This window comes from Ochotona princeps, chromosome 4, assembly GCF_030435755.1.
Source record: "Ochotona princeps isolate mOchPri1 chromosome 4, mOchPri1.hap1, whole genome shotgun sequence".
NCBI lineage: Eukaryota > Metazoa > Chordata > Mammalia > Lagomorpha > Ochotonidae > Ochotona > Ochotona princeps.
Window position 1 is genome coordinate 103788686 of NC_080835.1, and position 15950 is coordinate 103804635.

At 43.3% G+C, this 15950-nt stretch overlaps 1 pseudogene; it reads left to right on the forward strand.

Moving 5' to 3' along the window:
- Positions 1 to 497: 497 nt before the first annotated feature.
- On the forward strand, positions 498 to 15357 carry LOC131477947 (heterogeneous nuclear ribonucleoprotein A1-like; annotated as a pseudogene).
- The last annotated feature ends 593 nt before the right edge of the window (positions 15358 to 15950 follow it).

Consider the following 15950-nt stretch of genomic DNA (forward strand, 5'->3'; position numbering starts at 1 on the left):
GGTGCTGGTGGCGGTGAGGTGGGAGCCCTCCTCTCCGGAAGCACAACCTCTGCTCCCTGGGGTCCTCCACAGTCCTCCGTGCTGGAGAAGTACGTGCATTTCTGCCCTTGCGCTCCAGGGCCCAGAGCAGCAAGGAGCCCCAGGCCCTGTCTGGCCACACAGAACTTCCCTGAGCGAGGAGAGGAAGCACAGCCGGGTGCCGTGGGGTTGGGGAGGAAGAAGAAAAGGGTCCCTGACGGCAGAGGAATCCTGCGTGGTGCTGACACAGAGGGATTGGCCGCATGGTCACTTCCTGAGAGGAGCTGCGGCCCCGCATCTTCAGTCAGCAAAGAGGCAGCAGAGGAATAGGACGTGTTGCTGCACTCTCCCAAGTGGAACGATTCTGCTGCCAGAAGATGTGCTGCGGGCCCCATGAGTGGACATGACAGGGCACGTGGACTCCAGCTAGCCCTCATCCCACCTGCTGTCCACCTGCACCCTACCTGGGGAGGGCCACCATGATGAACGTGGGGCCGGCTGTGTGCGAGGTGGAGTTTGTGCTGCCCCCAGAATGCCTGGTTTTTGAACCTCGCTGGGAGGAGTCCACAGATCCAAAAGAACATCTACAAGGTAAGACCCCCCCAGAATACAGGGATCCGGGAAGGGGAGGCTGTGCCTTGGCCCTAGTGCGTGTCTGGGAGGGCAGGTGGCGGCTTGTCCTTGGGTGCGGTGTCCAGTTGGGGAGGTGGCAGCTTGGCCGTCAGCAGGGGTGCAGTAGGGGAGGTGGCTACTTGCACTCCTGTGGTGTCCTATCCAGCAGGACAGTCAACGGGGTCGCAGCCACCTAGGAGAGAATGAAGGGACAAGAGACACAAAGAATGGACAGGAAGATAGTAGGTCTGATCAAGCTGTCAGTTTATTGATTTCAACTGAGGGTTTTTATATTCTTCAGTAACTAAGGCTCAGGGAAAGAGAAACTGGGATGCAAGCCATGGTCTCAAGACCGATTGTTCTTGAGCAGCCACCATATCAACAATAGTAACCAACATATCTACAATAGCGTAGGTAATCAGTAACAAGATGTTGGTAAGTACAGCATCAATCACATTCTGAAACAGTTGCTAGGAACAATTGAAGCTAAGTGTGTGATTAGTTTCATAACTTCTTTCCCAAGCATCTAGCCAACCGGGGGTTTTCCACTATCCCATAGGTCTATATTCAAAATGGCTTCAGTGTGGCTATAGTGCATGGCTCCTGACATTTCCCCCTTTTTTCTATATATCAATGAAAACGGCGAAAAGAGAAAAGGTTCGTGAAGCAAGATAAGCACTGCCTGCCTTAGGTTCATTCTGAGGGACCCTCAGCTCTTACCCGTCACTGGGCAGCCCTGCCAGTCATCCAGGGCTCCCTGTCTTAGGTTGGCGGGGTATCAGAAAGGTGCCCGTCATTGGCTAAACACTTATCCGGCAAAGGCTTGGCCCCATTATATTAGACAAGCCTCTTTGAAGACTGGAGCCGCATGGCATGATGTGGGGGGTTATCACTTGGAGAGTCCCGTCAGATCTTATCCGTCTCTGATCACCTATTAACACATCATGTTCAGCCAAACTTGAGCGCTAGGATTTTCCACAACCAGTGCCATCATGGCTTGTCCAATGACAACTTGCTCCCAGGCCTGCTGTTTGCACATGCAGTGCAAGAAGAGCATGGCGACTACTAGCACAGCAACCATCAAGGTTTCTAAGGCCATAATCCTGCTCCATTCCTTGAACATGCAGGCTGCCAGTTTAATGCCATTTAGAATAACTTCTCCTGACATGGGTGGTCCTCAGTTCTCATTTACTTTAATTATACTGGTAGCTAACTGGTGAAATTTAGGAAGGTGCTAGACCATTGTCCCTGGAGGTACTGATTGATTTTTATCACTCTGTCCAAAACATTGTGGACTTTTTTTTAAAATTTTTTATTAATATTTAGCATTATGTGACAGTTTCATAGGCTCTGGGAATCCTCCCACCCCTCCCCCTCCCCTCCCCCCTGGTGGATTCCTCCACCTTGATGCAGCATTACAGTTCAAATTCAATCAAGATTCTTTCCTTGCAAACATACACTAAGCATGGAGTCCAGCTACTTATTGTCCAGATGGGTTGAACAGTTTCTTGGGGAGACCATTTCTGGTCCGAAGTTAGAGCTGGTAGAATATCCTCACTGTCAATTAAGAGTCCCAATATAACATCAACAGCAATTTGCAATGTTATGGAATTGACATGGTTTTGAGTAACCAGTATGTAAAAAAACAAAAAACAAACAAAAACAAAAAACAAACAAACAAAAAAACAAGTCCTAACCACAACCTATGATTAGCTCATTGACATCTCAATTTTAGTTTATATACAGGACCGGACCAGCTGCTATATACATTGAAAAGGCTATAGGGTACCATTCAGCTGTCTCGTGTCTATTTCGTTTTAGTATTTAGCCATTTGTTGTGTTGAAGTATAATTTTGTTGATCTTGGCAGATTTTGGGATAATCTAGACTGGCTTGTAACTCTAACAAGGTATTTGTCAACATTTAAGATGCAGAACATTTTTTGGGGGGGGGGTGTGCAGGAAAATCCTCAACACCATGGTGAGGAGTGACTAATCTTTGTGTCCCACCCAGCAAGGCATGATCCAATCCACGCCAGCTCTTTCCTGTCAGATTTCAAGCTCTACTTTCTGTTGTTTGTCTATTTATTTTAGTTTTTTTTTTTTTTTTTTTTAGTTTGTATGATTGTTTTTTTGTTGTGAGGGGTTTTCGAAGCAATCTCGATGGTCACTGCGAGGCTGGGCGGGGGTCCAGAGGTGGAGCCAGGCTCGGACCAGAGAAAGCTCTCCTCCCTGGTCCCGAAGGACATTAATTGTTCTTCTGTGTCTGCTGACCGCTCAGGGCTTCTGGTTGTCTTTCCAATGACGTTGGTTTCTGCGCGGTAGTGTTTGGACTTCTTCCATCCCTAGCAGGAGCTCCGGTTGGGGGTGGGTGACCTCAGAGTACTCAGCCTCCGAGGGCATCCAATTCCCTGTGGCCTCCTTGGTAGTTGGGGTATAGTCCTTGTTGCTCGTATTAGTAGTTTGTGGTGAAGATCTGGGAGCCTTCCTGGTTGGGATCCAAGCTTCCTCCTTACCACCTGCTCCACTCTGGAGTGCCCCCCTGCTCCACGCACATGACCTCCTATTAAGAGGTTGTCAGGATCGCACCCGATTCCCCCCTCATGCATTGGTATAGTAGTTTTATTGTTGTTTAGTGCCGCTTTGAGTCTGTTGTCTATGAATTATCAGATTTGACCTTGATAGGCTGTATTGTACTTTTTTTCTCACTCTTTTTAGTTTGATGAGGTCCCAGTTGTTTATTTTGGTCTCGATTTCTACTGCTTTTGGAGTCTTTTTTAGGAAGTGAGGGCCTACCCCTAAGTGTTGCAGTGTGTTTCCAACATTTTCTTCCAAAAGTTTGAAGGTTTCTGGATGTAGGTTTAGGTCTTTTATCCATTTAGATTCGATCTTGGTGTATGGTGAGAGATGTGGGTCTATCTTTTTGTTTCTACAAGCTATCAACCAGTTGTCCCAACAGCATTTATTGAACAGATCTTTCCATTGTGGACTTTTACTGGGGTGGTACATATATGATGGTATATTGGGGAGCAGCTGGCTGGTGAGATTCAAAAAGACATACTTAACAATGTATAAGTATTGTTGAAAATACATTCAGGAATGTCATGGTGCTAACATTGTTACATGTATACAAGACAGTTTTACCAGGAACCGGAGACCCTAACTGCCTGTTATTCCATCTAGCTCCTACATTTTCAAACAGAAAAATGGACCCCATCTGCTTTTAGGGAAAAGGGACGTCGTCATCTACTCTTACTACTTCCTGCTGAGAGGGGGCGCCATTGGGTCACAGCAGTAGTAGGGGGTCCAGCTAGTGGTTCCTGATAGAAGGCAGAAATCATCACATGTTCGATGTACATTCTGGCACTTAAAAGATCTCTCTGTTGAAGTCTAAATAACAAGACATAACATAGTTAACTTTCCCAGCCTATCAGGTTGTGAGTTCGGTTAGCAGTTTGAACACTTGAGCTTCAGAACTTAGATGTAAAAGAATTGTTAGGTTTCAATCTTTGTCTGAGTAAACTTTAATTTAAGACTGTGGACTAGATTTACATCTGTCTAAGTTAACTCCTTTAAGTCTCAAATTTTGGAACATACTCAATGAGCTCAATGGAACACATGAAACTTCTTTTGAGCTGCATGAAATTGCTAACCTAGATCAATCAGAAGGAACAGAAACAATGCAAGGGTTAGCATACAGCATCAGGATATAATTCCATCACAGGACAGGTAAATGCAAACTGAGTTCTTAGAGCAAAAGAGTTAAATATTCAAACCTAACCAAAACTGAGATAATAAATCTTTATACTAAAATATAGCAAGGTGTACTATTAATTTTACTATAACTCTGAATATATGGTCTTGCATGGGAAGCCAGTGTACACAGTGATTCTAGTGGATTTAACAAATTAGCACTCTTATGTGTGATGTCAGTGATCACCTGAGGCTTCAGACACGCAATGTTTAGGCTGTGGAAGCCTCTTGAATCAACAACAACCCCATCAGACCTGGCAACACACAAAGTGGAAGTTCTCTGCTCCATTGAGAGAAGAGCACAACCGTCCTTGATGGCTGCTTCTTTGCACTGGGGTGTGGACCACTGAGGCCCTTCACTGATGGACACTCTTTGCAGTAGTGTCCTGGCATTCCACACCTGATATGCTGGCTCTCTTGTTGGCTCTCCTGTCAGATCAGAATGCCTTTTGGGCTGATTCTGAGGCCACTGAGTGCTTCTTAAAAATGACAGTCTATGAGTCTGCTGTAGGAGCTGTTTCCCATGTTGGAGCATTTTAACATTCTCTGACATCTGAATTATCATTAAACACTTGCATACATATATCCATATATTTTCCATCTAGCTTATGAGGATTTGGGTTCCCATGGCCAATCTTGAAACTGTACGCTAGCAGTAAGTCCATTTAAAATCGTGTAGAACTATTAAGCTGAACAGATCTTGTAGGTCCTAAGAAAACAGTAACAGACATGACTCTCTAAGAGCCTAATTATGCATCTATACATAATTTTTAAAAAGGATTTAGCTTAGCAATTCTCATTCATAAACATGCACATGTGTATCGGGTAACACATAAAACAAAACAGCTTTTGCAACAGCTACTTGAGAATTCTCTTAAGTGTGTTAAAGTTACCAATTGTTTAGAGTTATATTTTGCTTTTAGTAATCTGAATAAACCATACCTATAGTTTACAATTAAACTTTAGCTTTAATGGATACAAGAGGCTTGCTGGAATCCTAGAAAATAAAATATCTATGTCTAGCATTGTGATACCACCTGTAGGTTTTTTTTAACATCTTTTTTTTTAATTAATTGTTTTGCATTATGTTACAGTTTCTTAGGCTCTGGGAATCCCCCCCCATGCCCCTCCCCCCTGGTAGCTTCCTCCACCTTGATGCAGTATTACAGTTCAAATTCAATCAAGATTCTTTCCTTGTAAACATATACCAAGTATAAAGTCCAGCTATTTATTGTCCAGATGGGTTGAACAGTCTCTTGGGGAGATCATTTCTGGTACATTGTTAGAGCTGGCAGAGGATCATCCCATTCAACCAAGAGTCCCGACATAACATCAACAGCAATTTGCAACATTATGGAATTGACATGGTTGTGAGTAACCAGTGTGTTACAAAAAAAAAAAAAAAAAAAAAAAAGAGAGAGAGAGCAAGTTCTTAACCACAACCTATGATTAGCCCATTGACATTTCAGTTTTAGTTTTATATACAGAACTGACTGCTATATACCTTAAAATGTCTATAAGGTACCATTCAGCTGTCTCGTGTCTATTTCTTTTTAGTATTTAGCCATTTGTTGTGTTGAAGTATAATTTTGCTGATATTGGCAGATTTTAGGGTGATCTAGACTGACTTGTAACTCTAACAAGACATTTGTCGACAATTAAGGTGCTGAACATTTTTTTGTTTGTTTGTTTTTGGGGGGGTGTGCAGGAAAATCCCCAACACCATGGTGAGGAGTGACTAATCTTTGTGTCCCACCCAGCAAGGCATGAGCCAATCCACGCCAGCTCTTTCCTGTCAGATTCCAGGCTCTACTTTTTGTTGTTTGTCTATTTATTTTAGATTTTTTTAGTTTGTATGATTGTTTGCTATGAGGGGTTTTCGGAGCAATCCCGATGGTCACTGCGAGAGAGCATGGGGGTCCAGAGGTGGAGCCAGGTCCTGAAAGACTTCCCTGCATTCCCCCCATCACGGATTAACATAGTGTATTGAGGGTAAAGTAGGTGTTACAGATTTTCAATGTAGATCTTAAGTATTTTGACATTAATTGTTGGTTTATAGTTTACATTGCATTATCTTATTACATTGGATACAGGTTGTTATAGATTGCACTATTATTACAATTTACAGGTATTATCTTCCAAGTTGTCATCTTATCATCTCAGATTAAGGCAAACGTGGTATTTAACCTTTTGGGATTGGTTCATTTCTCTTAGCATGATGGATTCCAGTCGGGCCCATTTGTCCACAAAGAACTACATTTCGTTTTTTTTAAATAGCTGAGTAGTATTCCATAGAGTAGATGAACCATAGCTTTCTTATCCAGTCTTCTATTGATGGGCATTTTGGCTGCTTCCAGGTTTTTGCGATTGTGGATTGTGGATTGTGCTGCTATGAACATAGATGTGCATGTTGGTTTCTTGTGTAGGAGATGTTTTGGATATATCCCTAGGAGTGCTATTGCTGGATCATATGGTATGTTGATTTTCAGTTGTTTGAGTATTCGCCATACTGATTCCCATACAGGTTGTACTAGTCTGCAGTCCCACCAGCAGTGGAGAAGGGTTCCCTTTTCCCCACATCCTCGCCAGCAAGTGTTGGTGGTATTATGTATGTTTGCCATCCTTACTGGAGTTAGGTGGTACCTCATTGTTGTCTTCATTTGGATTTCCCTTATTGCCAGGGAACTTGAGCATTTTTTCATATGCTTGTTTGCCATTTGGGTTTGTTCTTTTGTGAAATGTCTGCCCATTTCCTGTGCCCATTTCTTGAGCAGTTTGTTTGTTCTGGTATTTTGGTTTCTCTGGAGTTCTTTGTATATTCTGGAAATCAGCCCTCTATCTCCTATGTAGTATGCGAAGATCTTTTCCCGTTCTGTAGGTTGTTTTTTACTTTGTTGATTGCTTCCCTTGCTGTACAGAAGCTTCTTAGTTTGATGAGGTCCCAATTGTTTATTTTGGTCTCGATTTCTACTGCTTTTGGAGTCTTTTTTAGGAAGTTTGGGCCTACTCCTAAGTGTTGCAGTGTGTTTCCAACATTTTCTTCCAAAAGTTTGAAGGTTTCTGGATGTAGATTTAGGTCTTTTATCCATTTAGATTTGATCTTAGTGTATGGTGATAGATGTGGGTCTATCTTTTTGTTTCTGCAGGCTATCAACCAGTTGTCCCAACAGCATTTATTGAACAGACCTTTCCATTTGCTTGGGTTGTTGTCTGTCTTTTTGTCAAAGATTGATTGTATCTGTGTGGGTTTCCATCTGTTGTTTCTATTCCGTTCCACTGATCTTCCTCTCTATCTTTGTGCCAGTACCAGGCTGTTTTGATAACCACCACTCTATAGTATGTCCATAGATCCGGTACTGTGATTTCCCCTGATAAGTTCCTGTTCTTCAGAGTGGTTCTGGCTATTCGTGGTTTTTTTGTGTTTCCAGATGAATCTGTGTATCATTTTTTCCAGTTCAATGAAGAATGCTGTGGGTAATTTGGTTGGGATTGCATCTAATGTATATATTACTTTGGGTAGTATAGACATTTTGATGATATTAATTTTGCCTATCCAGGAGCATGGGATGTTGTTACATGTTTTGAGGTCTTATTCTATTTGTTTCTTGAGTGTCTTGTAATTTTCTCCATAAAGGTCTTCTACACTTTTAGTTAAATTTATTCCCAGATATTTCATGCTTTTCTCTGTTATTTTGAACGGCAGCTTGTTGGTTAGATCTTCTTTCATCTTGTGGCCATTTGCATACACTATGGCTGTTGATTTTTGTTCATTTATCTTGTATCCTGCCACTCTGCCAAATTCTCGTATGAGTTCTAGGAGTCTTTGCATTGAGTTTTTTGGTTCTTTTATGTAAAGAATCATGTTGTCTGTGAATAGTGAAAGCTTGACTTCTTCATTTCCAATTTGGATTCCTTTGATTTCTTTGTCTTGTCTTATGGCTTCTGCAAGTACCTCTAGGACTATATTGAATAGCACTGGTGATAGTGGGCGGCCTTGTCTTGTTCCAGATCAGTGGGAAGGGATCCAGTTTTTCTCCATTTAGTATGATGCTGGCATTGGGTTTTTCATATATTGCTTTGATTATATTGTGGATTGTTCCTTCTGTCCCCACCCTGGTTAGGGTTTTTAACATGAAGTGGTGTTGAATTTTGTCGAAGGCTTTTTCTGCATCTATTGATACTATTATATGGTTTTTGTTTTTCAGTTTTTGGATGTGATGTATCACATTTATGGATTTCCTTATGTTGAACCATCCCTGCATTTTCTGGATGAAACCTACTTGGTCTGGATGGATGATCTGTCTGATGTTTTTTTGAATTCTATTGGCTAGGATTTTGTTGAGGATCTTAGCGTCAACGTTCATCAGGGAGACCGGCCTGTAGTTTTCCTTCTCTGTTAATTCTCTATTCGGTTTGGGGATTAAGGTGATATTAGCTTTATAGAATGAGTTTGGAAGAGTTGCTTCCTTTTCTATTGTTTTGAAGAACTTGTAAAGGATTGGGGTTAGCTCTGGTTGGAATTTTTGGAGAATTCTGTGGTAAAACCATATGGGCCTGGGCTTTTCTTTGTTGGGAGCTCTTTAATCGCTGATTCTATCTCTGATTTGGTAATGGGTTTATTCAGGACTTCTGTTGCTTCTGGGGTGAGTTTTGGTAAGTGGTGGGAGTCTAGGAATCTTTCCATTTCCAAGTGGTTATCGGATTTGTTGGCGTATAGTTCTTTGTAATAATTTCTAATTATTTCCTTACTGGTAGTAGTGTCTGTTGTTATGTTGCCTTTTTCATCTTTGATGCTGCTAATTCTTGCTTTGTCTTGTTTTTTCTTTGTCAATCGGGCCAATGGGGTATCTATTTTGTTTATCCTCTCAAGGAACCAGCTTTTTGATTCATTTATTTTCTGAATATTTTTTAAAATTTCTTTCTGATTTAGTTCTTGTCTTGTTTTGATAATTTCTTGTTTCCTCTTGTTTGTTGGGTCCTTCTGCTGTTGCTTTTCCAGTTCCTGGAAGTGTGTGCTTAATTCCTCTATTTGTTGTCTTTCTTGGGCTTTGGCGTGCGTGCTAATTGCAATAAACTTAGCACGTAACACTGCTTTGGCAGTGTCCCATAAATTTTGGGCTTTTGTATCTGGGTTTTCGTTGGTTTCCATAAATTTTTTGATCTCGTCTTTAGCTTCTTCTCTAACCCACTGTTCGTTTAATAGTATATTGTTCAGCCTCCAGGAGTTTACACGTTTCCTGGACATTTTGAGTTGTTGATTTCCAGTTTCACTCTGTGATGGTCTGAGAAGGTACATGGTTTGATTCTGATATTTTTGTAGTTAGTTAAACTTGCTTTGTAACCTATTATGTGGTCTATCCTGGAGAAGGTACCATGCACTGCTGAGAAGAAGGTGTAGTCTGTGGCCTTAGGATGAAATATTCTATAGATGTCTACTAGGTCCAGTTGTTCTATTGTTTGTGTGAGTTCTGTGGCTTCTCTGTTGAGCTTTTGCTGCGTTGATCTATCTATTGGTGTTAGTGGGGTGTTCAGATCTCCCAGAATTATCGTATGTTCATCTATGTCTCCCTTTAAGTCCAAAAGTAGTTGTTTCACGTAGCTGGGTGCGTCTGGGCTAGGAGCGTAAATGTTAAGAATTGCGATTGGTTTTTGTTGGATCCTCCCTTTCAAGAAGATGTAGCATCCTTCCCTGTCCTTTTTGACATTCGTTACTTTGATGTCCGTATCATCTGAGAATAGGACTGCCACACCAGCCTTTTTCTCTTGTCCATTGTCATGGAATATTCGTTTCCACCCTTTCACTTTTAGTTTCTTGGAGATTCTTCTGGTTAGATTGTTTCTTGCAGGGAGCGTATAGTTGGGTCCTGATTTTTAACCCAGTCTGCTAATCGGTGCCTTTTGATTGATGAATTTAAGCCGTTTGTGTTGAGGGTTAATATTGAGAAATTATAATTTTGCCGTGACATATGTCTGTGTTTTTGAGGCTGTTGGTAATTGATTGTTGTTTCTGTAGATGGACTTTATTGAGATCTCCCAGACTGCCATCTTTGCTTATGGCTTGCTTTCTTTTTCTCTGGGAGTAGCACATTTCTAAGGAGATTTTGTAGAGTTGGTTTTGTGTTGGCATATTCTTCTAATTTCTCTTTGCTGTGGAAGTATCTAGTTTCGTTCTCGTATACAATTGAAATCTTTGCTGGGTAGAGTATTCTTGGTTGACAGTTGTTCTCTTTCAGTACTTGAAAGATTTTGTTCCACTCCCTTCTTGCCTCGAGCGTCTGTTCTGAGAAGTCGGCAGTGATTCTGATGGTCCTGCCCCTAAATGTAAGCTTCTCTTTGGTTCGTGCTAACCTTAGGATTCTTTCTTTGTATTCATTGGAGGGTAGCTTGATTACCACGTGTCTTGGGGAGGATCGTTTTGGGTCCACCCTGTGGGGAGTCCTCTGGCCTTCCCGAATTTGGATTGGGTTCATGTTCCAGGTATTTTGGAAGTTCTCCTGCATAATTTCCTCAAGTACTGGTTGTATGCCTGTCTCTCTTTCCACTCCTCCTGGGAGCCCCATGATTCTGATATTTGACTTCTTGATGTTGTCATTCATCTCCTGGATCATCTTGGTCGCCTTGTGTAGTTGTGACTCTAGTTGGTTAATAATCTGCCTGCTTTCATTCTGGGAATCTTCCAGGTCAGATATCCTGTCTTCTGCTGCTGTAATTCTGTTGGCTAAGCTCTCAACTTTGTTCTTCAAGTCTAGGATCTCGTTTTTGAGTGATTTTGTTTCTGTGATTATGTAGTTTTTAAAATCTTTGAGTTCATCCCATCGTTTTTCATTGTCTCTGAAGAGTTTTATAATTATTTTTCTGAACTCCTTATCAGAGATGTCTTCAATTTCTTAATCTGTAATCTCTGCGATTGACCAGGCTTTATGGTGGCTTTTTGGGGCGGAGCAAGCTGTGTCTACGTCACTAACTCTCTTATTCCATTTCATATTTGTGGCCCAAGATGTTGCTGGTTTCTCACCCTTGACCTCTGTTGCCACCTAGTGGGTGGCCTGAGGTCTTGCTAGCCTAGGATTTTGTTTTCCTTCTGGCCCAGGGAGTTTTTGTTTTTTGTTTCCCTTCTGAGTTTCAGCTTTCAGCACCTTAGGTTTCAGTGCCTAGGCGCCAGGGTCTCGTCTCTTGGATTTTTTTTTTTTTTTTTTTTTTTTTGCTTTGTGTTTTTGTCTGAGGTACAGTATCTGGCGGCCCCGCTCCTCAGCCTCTTTCCCCCGGCCTGGGTTGGCCCAGAATTTAGTTTATCTGTGGTCCTGGGGATTTCAACCTCGCTGCCTCAGCTGCCAGCTACCGCACTTCAGGGTCCTAGCGCCCTTCCAGTACCGCAGCATTTCGTTATGGGGGAATGTGTGTTAGTTTGCCGTCCCTGTCTTTGCCTGGGTCCCGCCAAGGTTGCCAATATCACCACCAGTGCTAGAGGTTTCAGCACTCCTACAGTCTCTAGCTGCCACTGGAGGGGCTTTGTGCAACGACATCCCGAAGTGGCAGGCAGGTTGTTTTTTTGAGCGGGCTCCTGCTGGGAGAACCTGTCAGGCAGATTCAGCTGAGCTGGCTCTGGTTTGGCCTCTCCAGCTGAGCCCAGCAGGGGATTCTGCCCCAGAGAGAAGCTACTTTCTCAGTTGCACTTTCTCAACGGTGGCAGCGGAGCCCTGAGAGGCACAGAGCTGTGAGGGGCACGCAGCCGTGCCCCTACTAGTTTTCTCTTCTGCCCAGGTCGTGAGGTTCTGCTGAGTGTTGCCCAGCCTCTGAAACTCAGGCTGAGCCCAGCAATAGGATCCACTGGATTCTCTAGGAGCCAGTCCACTGTTTGGAGCTGATATGGGGATTTCTGAGCCCCGGTCCCACAGCGCCGCTCCAGTTCCCTCTACACTCTCTCAAAGTTGCTGTGCAGTTGGGAGGCATGCTTCTGGGAAATCTCCCCTGCTTATCCTCCACTTCTGCAGGGGATGATGCTCCCTATGATCAGTCCAGTTGCCTCCTCTCAGGGTTCCTGCCCTGCAGTGGACTGGTGCCCCTGTCGATGTGGGCGCCTATCCTTCCAGCCACCTCTGTTTTCCCTGGGACGGTTGAGTCCCTGCCACCTTCCCCCTGCCTGGGATCGTGACTCACCAAGTTTCTCACAGCGTGCTGTATTTTCTTTCCCACTTTTTGCAGCTGTTCCTTCACGCTGTGTAGATCTTCTTGCGTTAGTGAACTCCAGTGACCTTCCCGCTCTTCTCCCTACAATTTTGTGTTTCCTGGCCTGTTTCTCTGCTGGATCGGTTCCCCTTTTTCCCTACTCCACCCTACACCAGCTCTCTGCGGTCGGCCATCTTTTTTCCTCCCTGACTCTCTCTTTCAAATAAACAAAACACACAAATACACTTGATTATCCCTTTTCAAAAGTTCTTTTTAAAAAGATTTCATTTCTGTTTTTAAAAGTAGGCAGCAACAATACCATGTCAATTAATTCCATAAGGATGTTAATTGTTGCAGATGGTATATTAGTGCTTTTATTTGACCGGGAAGATACTCTGCTGACTCTGCCCTCAGACCAGAGAGGGTCTTCCCTATAAGTAGTTGGACTTGTCTGGACTATCGGATGTTGGACTCTATGCTTGGCAAATACTTGCAGGGAGGGAATTTCAACTAAACTTGAACTATGGTTATGCAGCGGGGTGGAGGAACCCACCATGGGGGGAGGGTTCGGGGAGAATCCCAGATTCCATGTAATTACAACACAATATAATCAATGAGTAAATTTAATAAAAAAAAGTAGGCAGCAAGAGATGGTGGAAGAAAAGATGGAGAGTAAAGACAGGGAGTGGGAAAGGGAGAATGGGAGAGAAAAAGTAGAGAAAGAGAGAGAGAGAGAAACTTCATCTTCTATCTGCTGGCTCATTCTCCAAGTGTTTACAATAGCTGGGACTGGGCAAGGCTGGAGGCAGGAACTGCATCCTGTTCTTCCATGTAGATGGCAGGAGCTCAAAGCCATGAGCTGTCATCCACTGCTTTCCCAGGAGCATCAGGATGGAGCCAAACCAGAAGTAAGGAATCCAGGACTCAAACCAGGGCAGTCTTACATGGGTTGGTATGTCATAAGCTGTGGCTTCACCTGTTGTGCTATGCCAGCCATATCCCACAGTTCTGATGTACCTATTTTTAACCATGCTTTACAGAGGTTTCTACCGAGCATAAAGCCACAGGACACTAAGCCTGTAGCACCATAAAATGTAGAAAACAAGGTAAGTGGACCATGCACAGAGCTGTCAACCAGACAGGGCTCTTATGAGGAAAAAGCCACACAGAGAGAACAGCAAGTCTTGACCTGCAGGACTCTTGCCATCCTGGGCTCAGAATTGGTTCATATGGCTAATCCAAGTAAAGAAGAAATTTACACAATGTTTCTCACCCTGAAAACATTGGAGTCATTGAAACAGAACCATTTTCCATCCATAGAGTTCCAAATATAGGCACTGAAGACATAGAAGGCTGTGAGGGTGCTCAGAAGTCACAAGAAATCAAAATACAGAGGCCAAGTTAAAAATTCAAACTTTATTCCTTCAGTAATGGGTCGGGGACACAGAGTGTTTAAAGAAGAGGTGTAACATCATTATGATGTCTGTGTAAGAGAAACAAAAAGAAAATGCAGCTTGGATGCTGGGTGCTGGGAATGGTATCAGCATCCCACGTGGGTGCTGATTTGAGTACCTGCTGCTCTATTTCTGATCTAGCCCCCTACTTACGCACCTGGGGAAAAAAGCAGATGAGAGCTTCCATCCATTGCAGCCATTTGGGGAATGAACCTGCAATTGAAAGATTTCTCTCTTTCACTCCTTCAAATAAATAAATACCTCTTGGCATTCTGTTTGTGGACACTACCAAGGAAGCATCACCCTCTCTTCACACTGCCGTTAGGTCAGAGCTCCCCAAAGAGCCCAAACAGCCACGGAATCTCTCCATCAGAGGACTGAGCTTCCAAATAAGTCAAGAAAGTCTATGAAGCCATTTTAAGCAGTGGGGAATGTTCACGGACTGTGTGGGATGAGATCTGAACACCAAGCACTCCAGTGGCTGAAGGATTGTTACCTACGCCACCATGGAGGCGTGGACACAGTCATGGATGCAAGGCCATGCTAGTGGATGGAAGAGTGCTAGAACCAAAGAGGGCTGTCTCCAAAGAAAATTCCCCAAGACCCAGTGCCATTCTAACTGAAAAAAATATTTACAGGGGGCATTTCTTTAATTTGCTTAGGCACTGAAGAGTGTGATCTCCCACATTATTTGAAGCAATATGGGAAAATAAAAATGATTGAGATCATGACTGATGGAAGCAGTGGCAAGAAGAGGGGCTTTGCTTATGGTACTTTTGATGACCATGACTCTGTGGATAGAACTGCCATTCAGAAATACCATACTGTTAATGGTCACAGCTGTGGAGTAAGAAAGGCCCTGTTCAAGCAAGGGGATAGATTGTTTCTTCTACCCCAAGAGGTCAAAGTGGTTCTGGAATTGTTGGTGGTGGGCGTAGAGGTAGTTATGGTGGCAATGATGATTGTGGTCAAGGAGGAAACTTGAGTGGCTGTGGCAGCTTTGATGGCAGCCAAGGTGGTGGTAGTTATGGTGGTAGTGGGGATGGTTGCAATGGATTTGGCAATACTGGTGGTTGTGGAGGAGGCAGCCCTGCTTGCTCTGGAGGAAGCAGAGACTGGGAAAGTGGTGGAGAGAGTTATGGAAAGCAGGGCAGTAGCTATAGAGGGAATGGCAGCTGTACTGATGGCGGAGATGATTTGGGCAATGATAGTAGGAGTAATTTCAGAGGCCATGGACGCGACAATGATTTTGACAATTATGACAAACAATCTTCACATTTCAGACCCATGAAGGGAGAGAACTTTGGAGGCAGAGGCTCCAGCCCCTATGGTGGTGGCAGTCAATATTTTGCCTAACCATAAGAGTCAATGTGGCTATCACTTGCAGGAGCATTAGCTGTGCCAAGGGGAAGAAGGCTTGAATGAGTGCCGGGAAACAAAGCTTAGCAGGAGAGGTGAGCCAGAGAAGTGACAGGGAAGCTCCAGGTTACAACACACCTGTGAACTCAGCCAAACACAGTAGAGGGGAGACTCAGCTGCTACAAAGATGACATTCTAGTCAGCACTCAAGAGTATGGGGGAAAATAAAGCCTCAAAGACCTTCTTTGTAAGTAATTACATAACAGATTATTCTAATTTCTGCTCTGTGGAAAGTGTAAAGTGCTCCAACAATAGGTTTTCATGCAGTTTTTCTTTCTTTTCTTTATTCATACCCATGCTATTGATTGCTAATCTGATCATGACCCTGAATAAATGTGTCTTTTTAAAAACGTGCAGTGTAAAGTTAATCTACTCTGAAGCCATCTCAGCAACTTTTGCCAAAAGTGTAAAGACAGAATTCATCAGGGCGCTGCAAGGTCCCATCTGAAATTTCATCACAAAGGACATGGGTGCAGAAGCCATTGTCATCCTGATGACTTCTATTGTGACCTGACACCATTAAGAGCCAC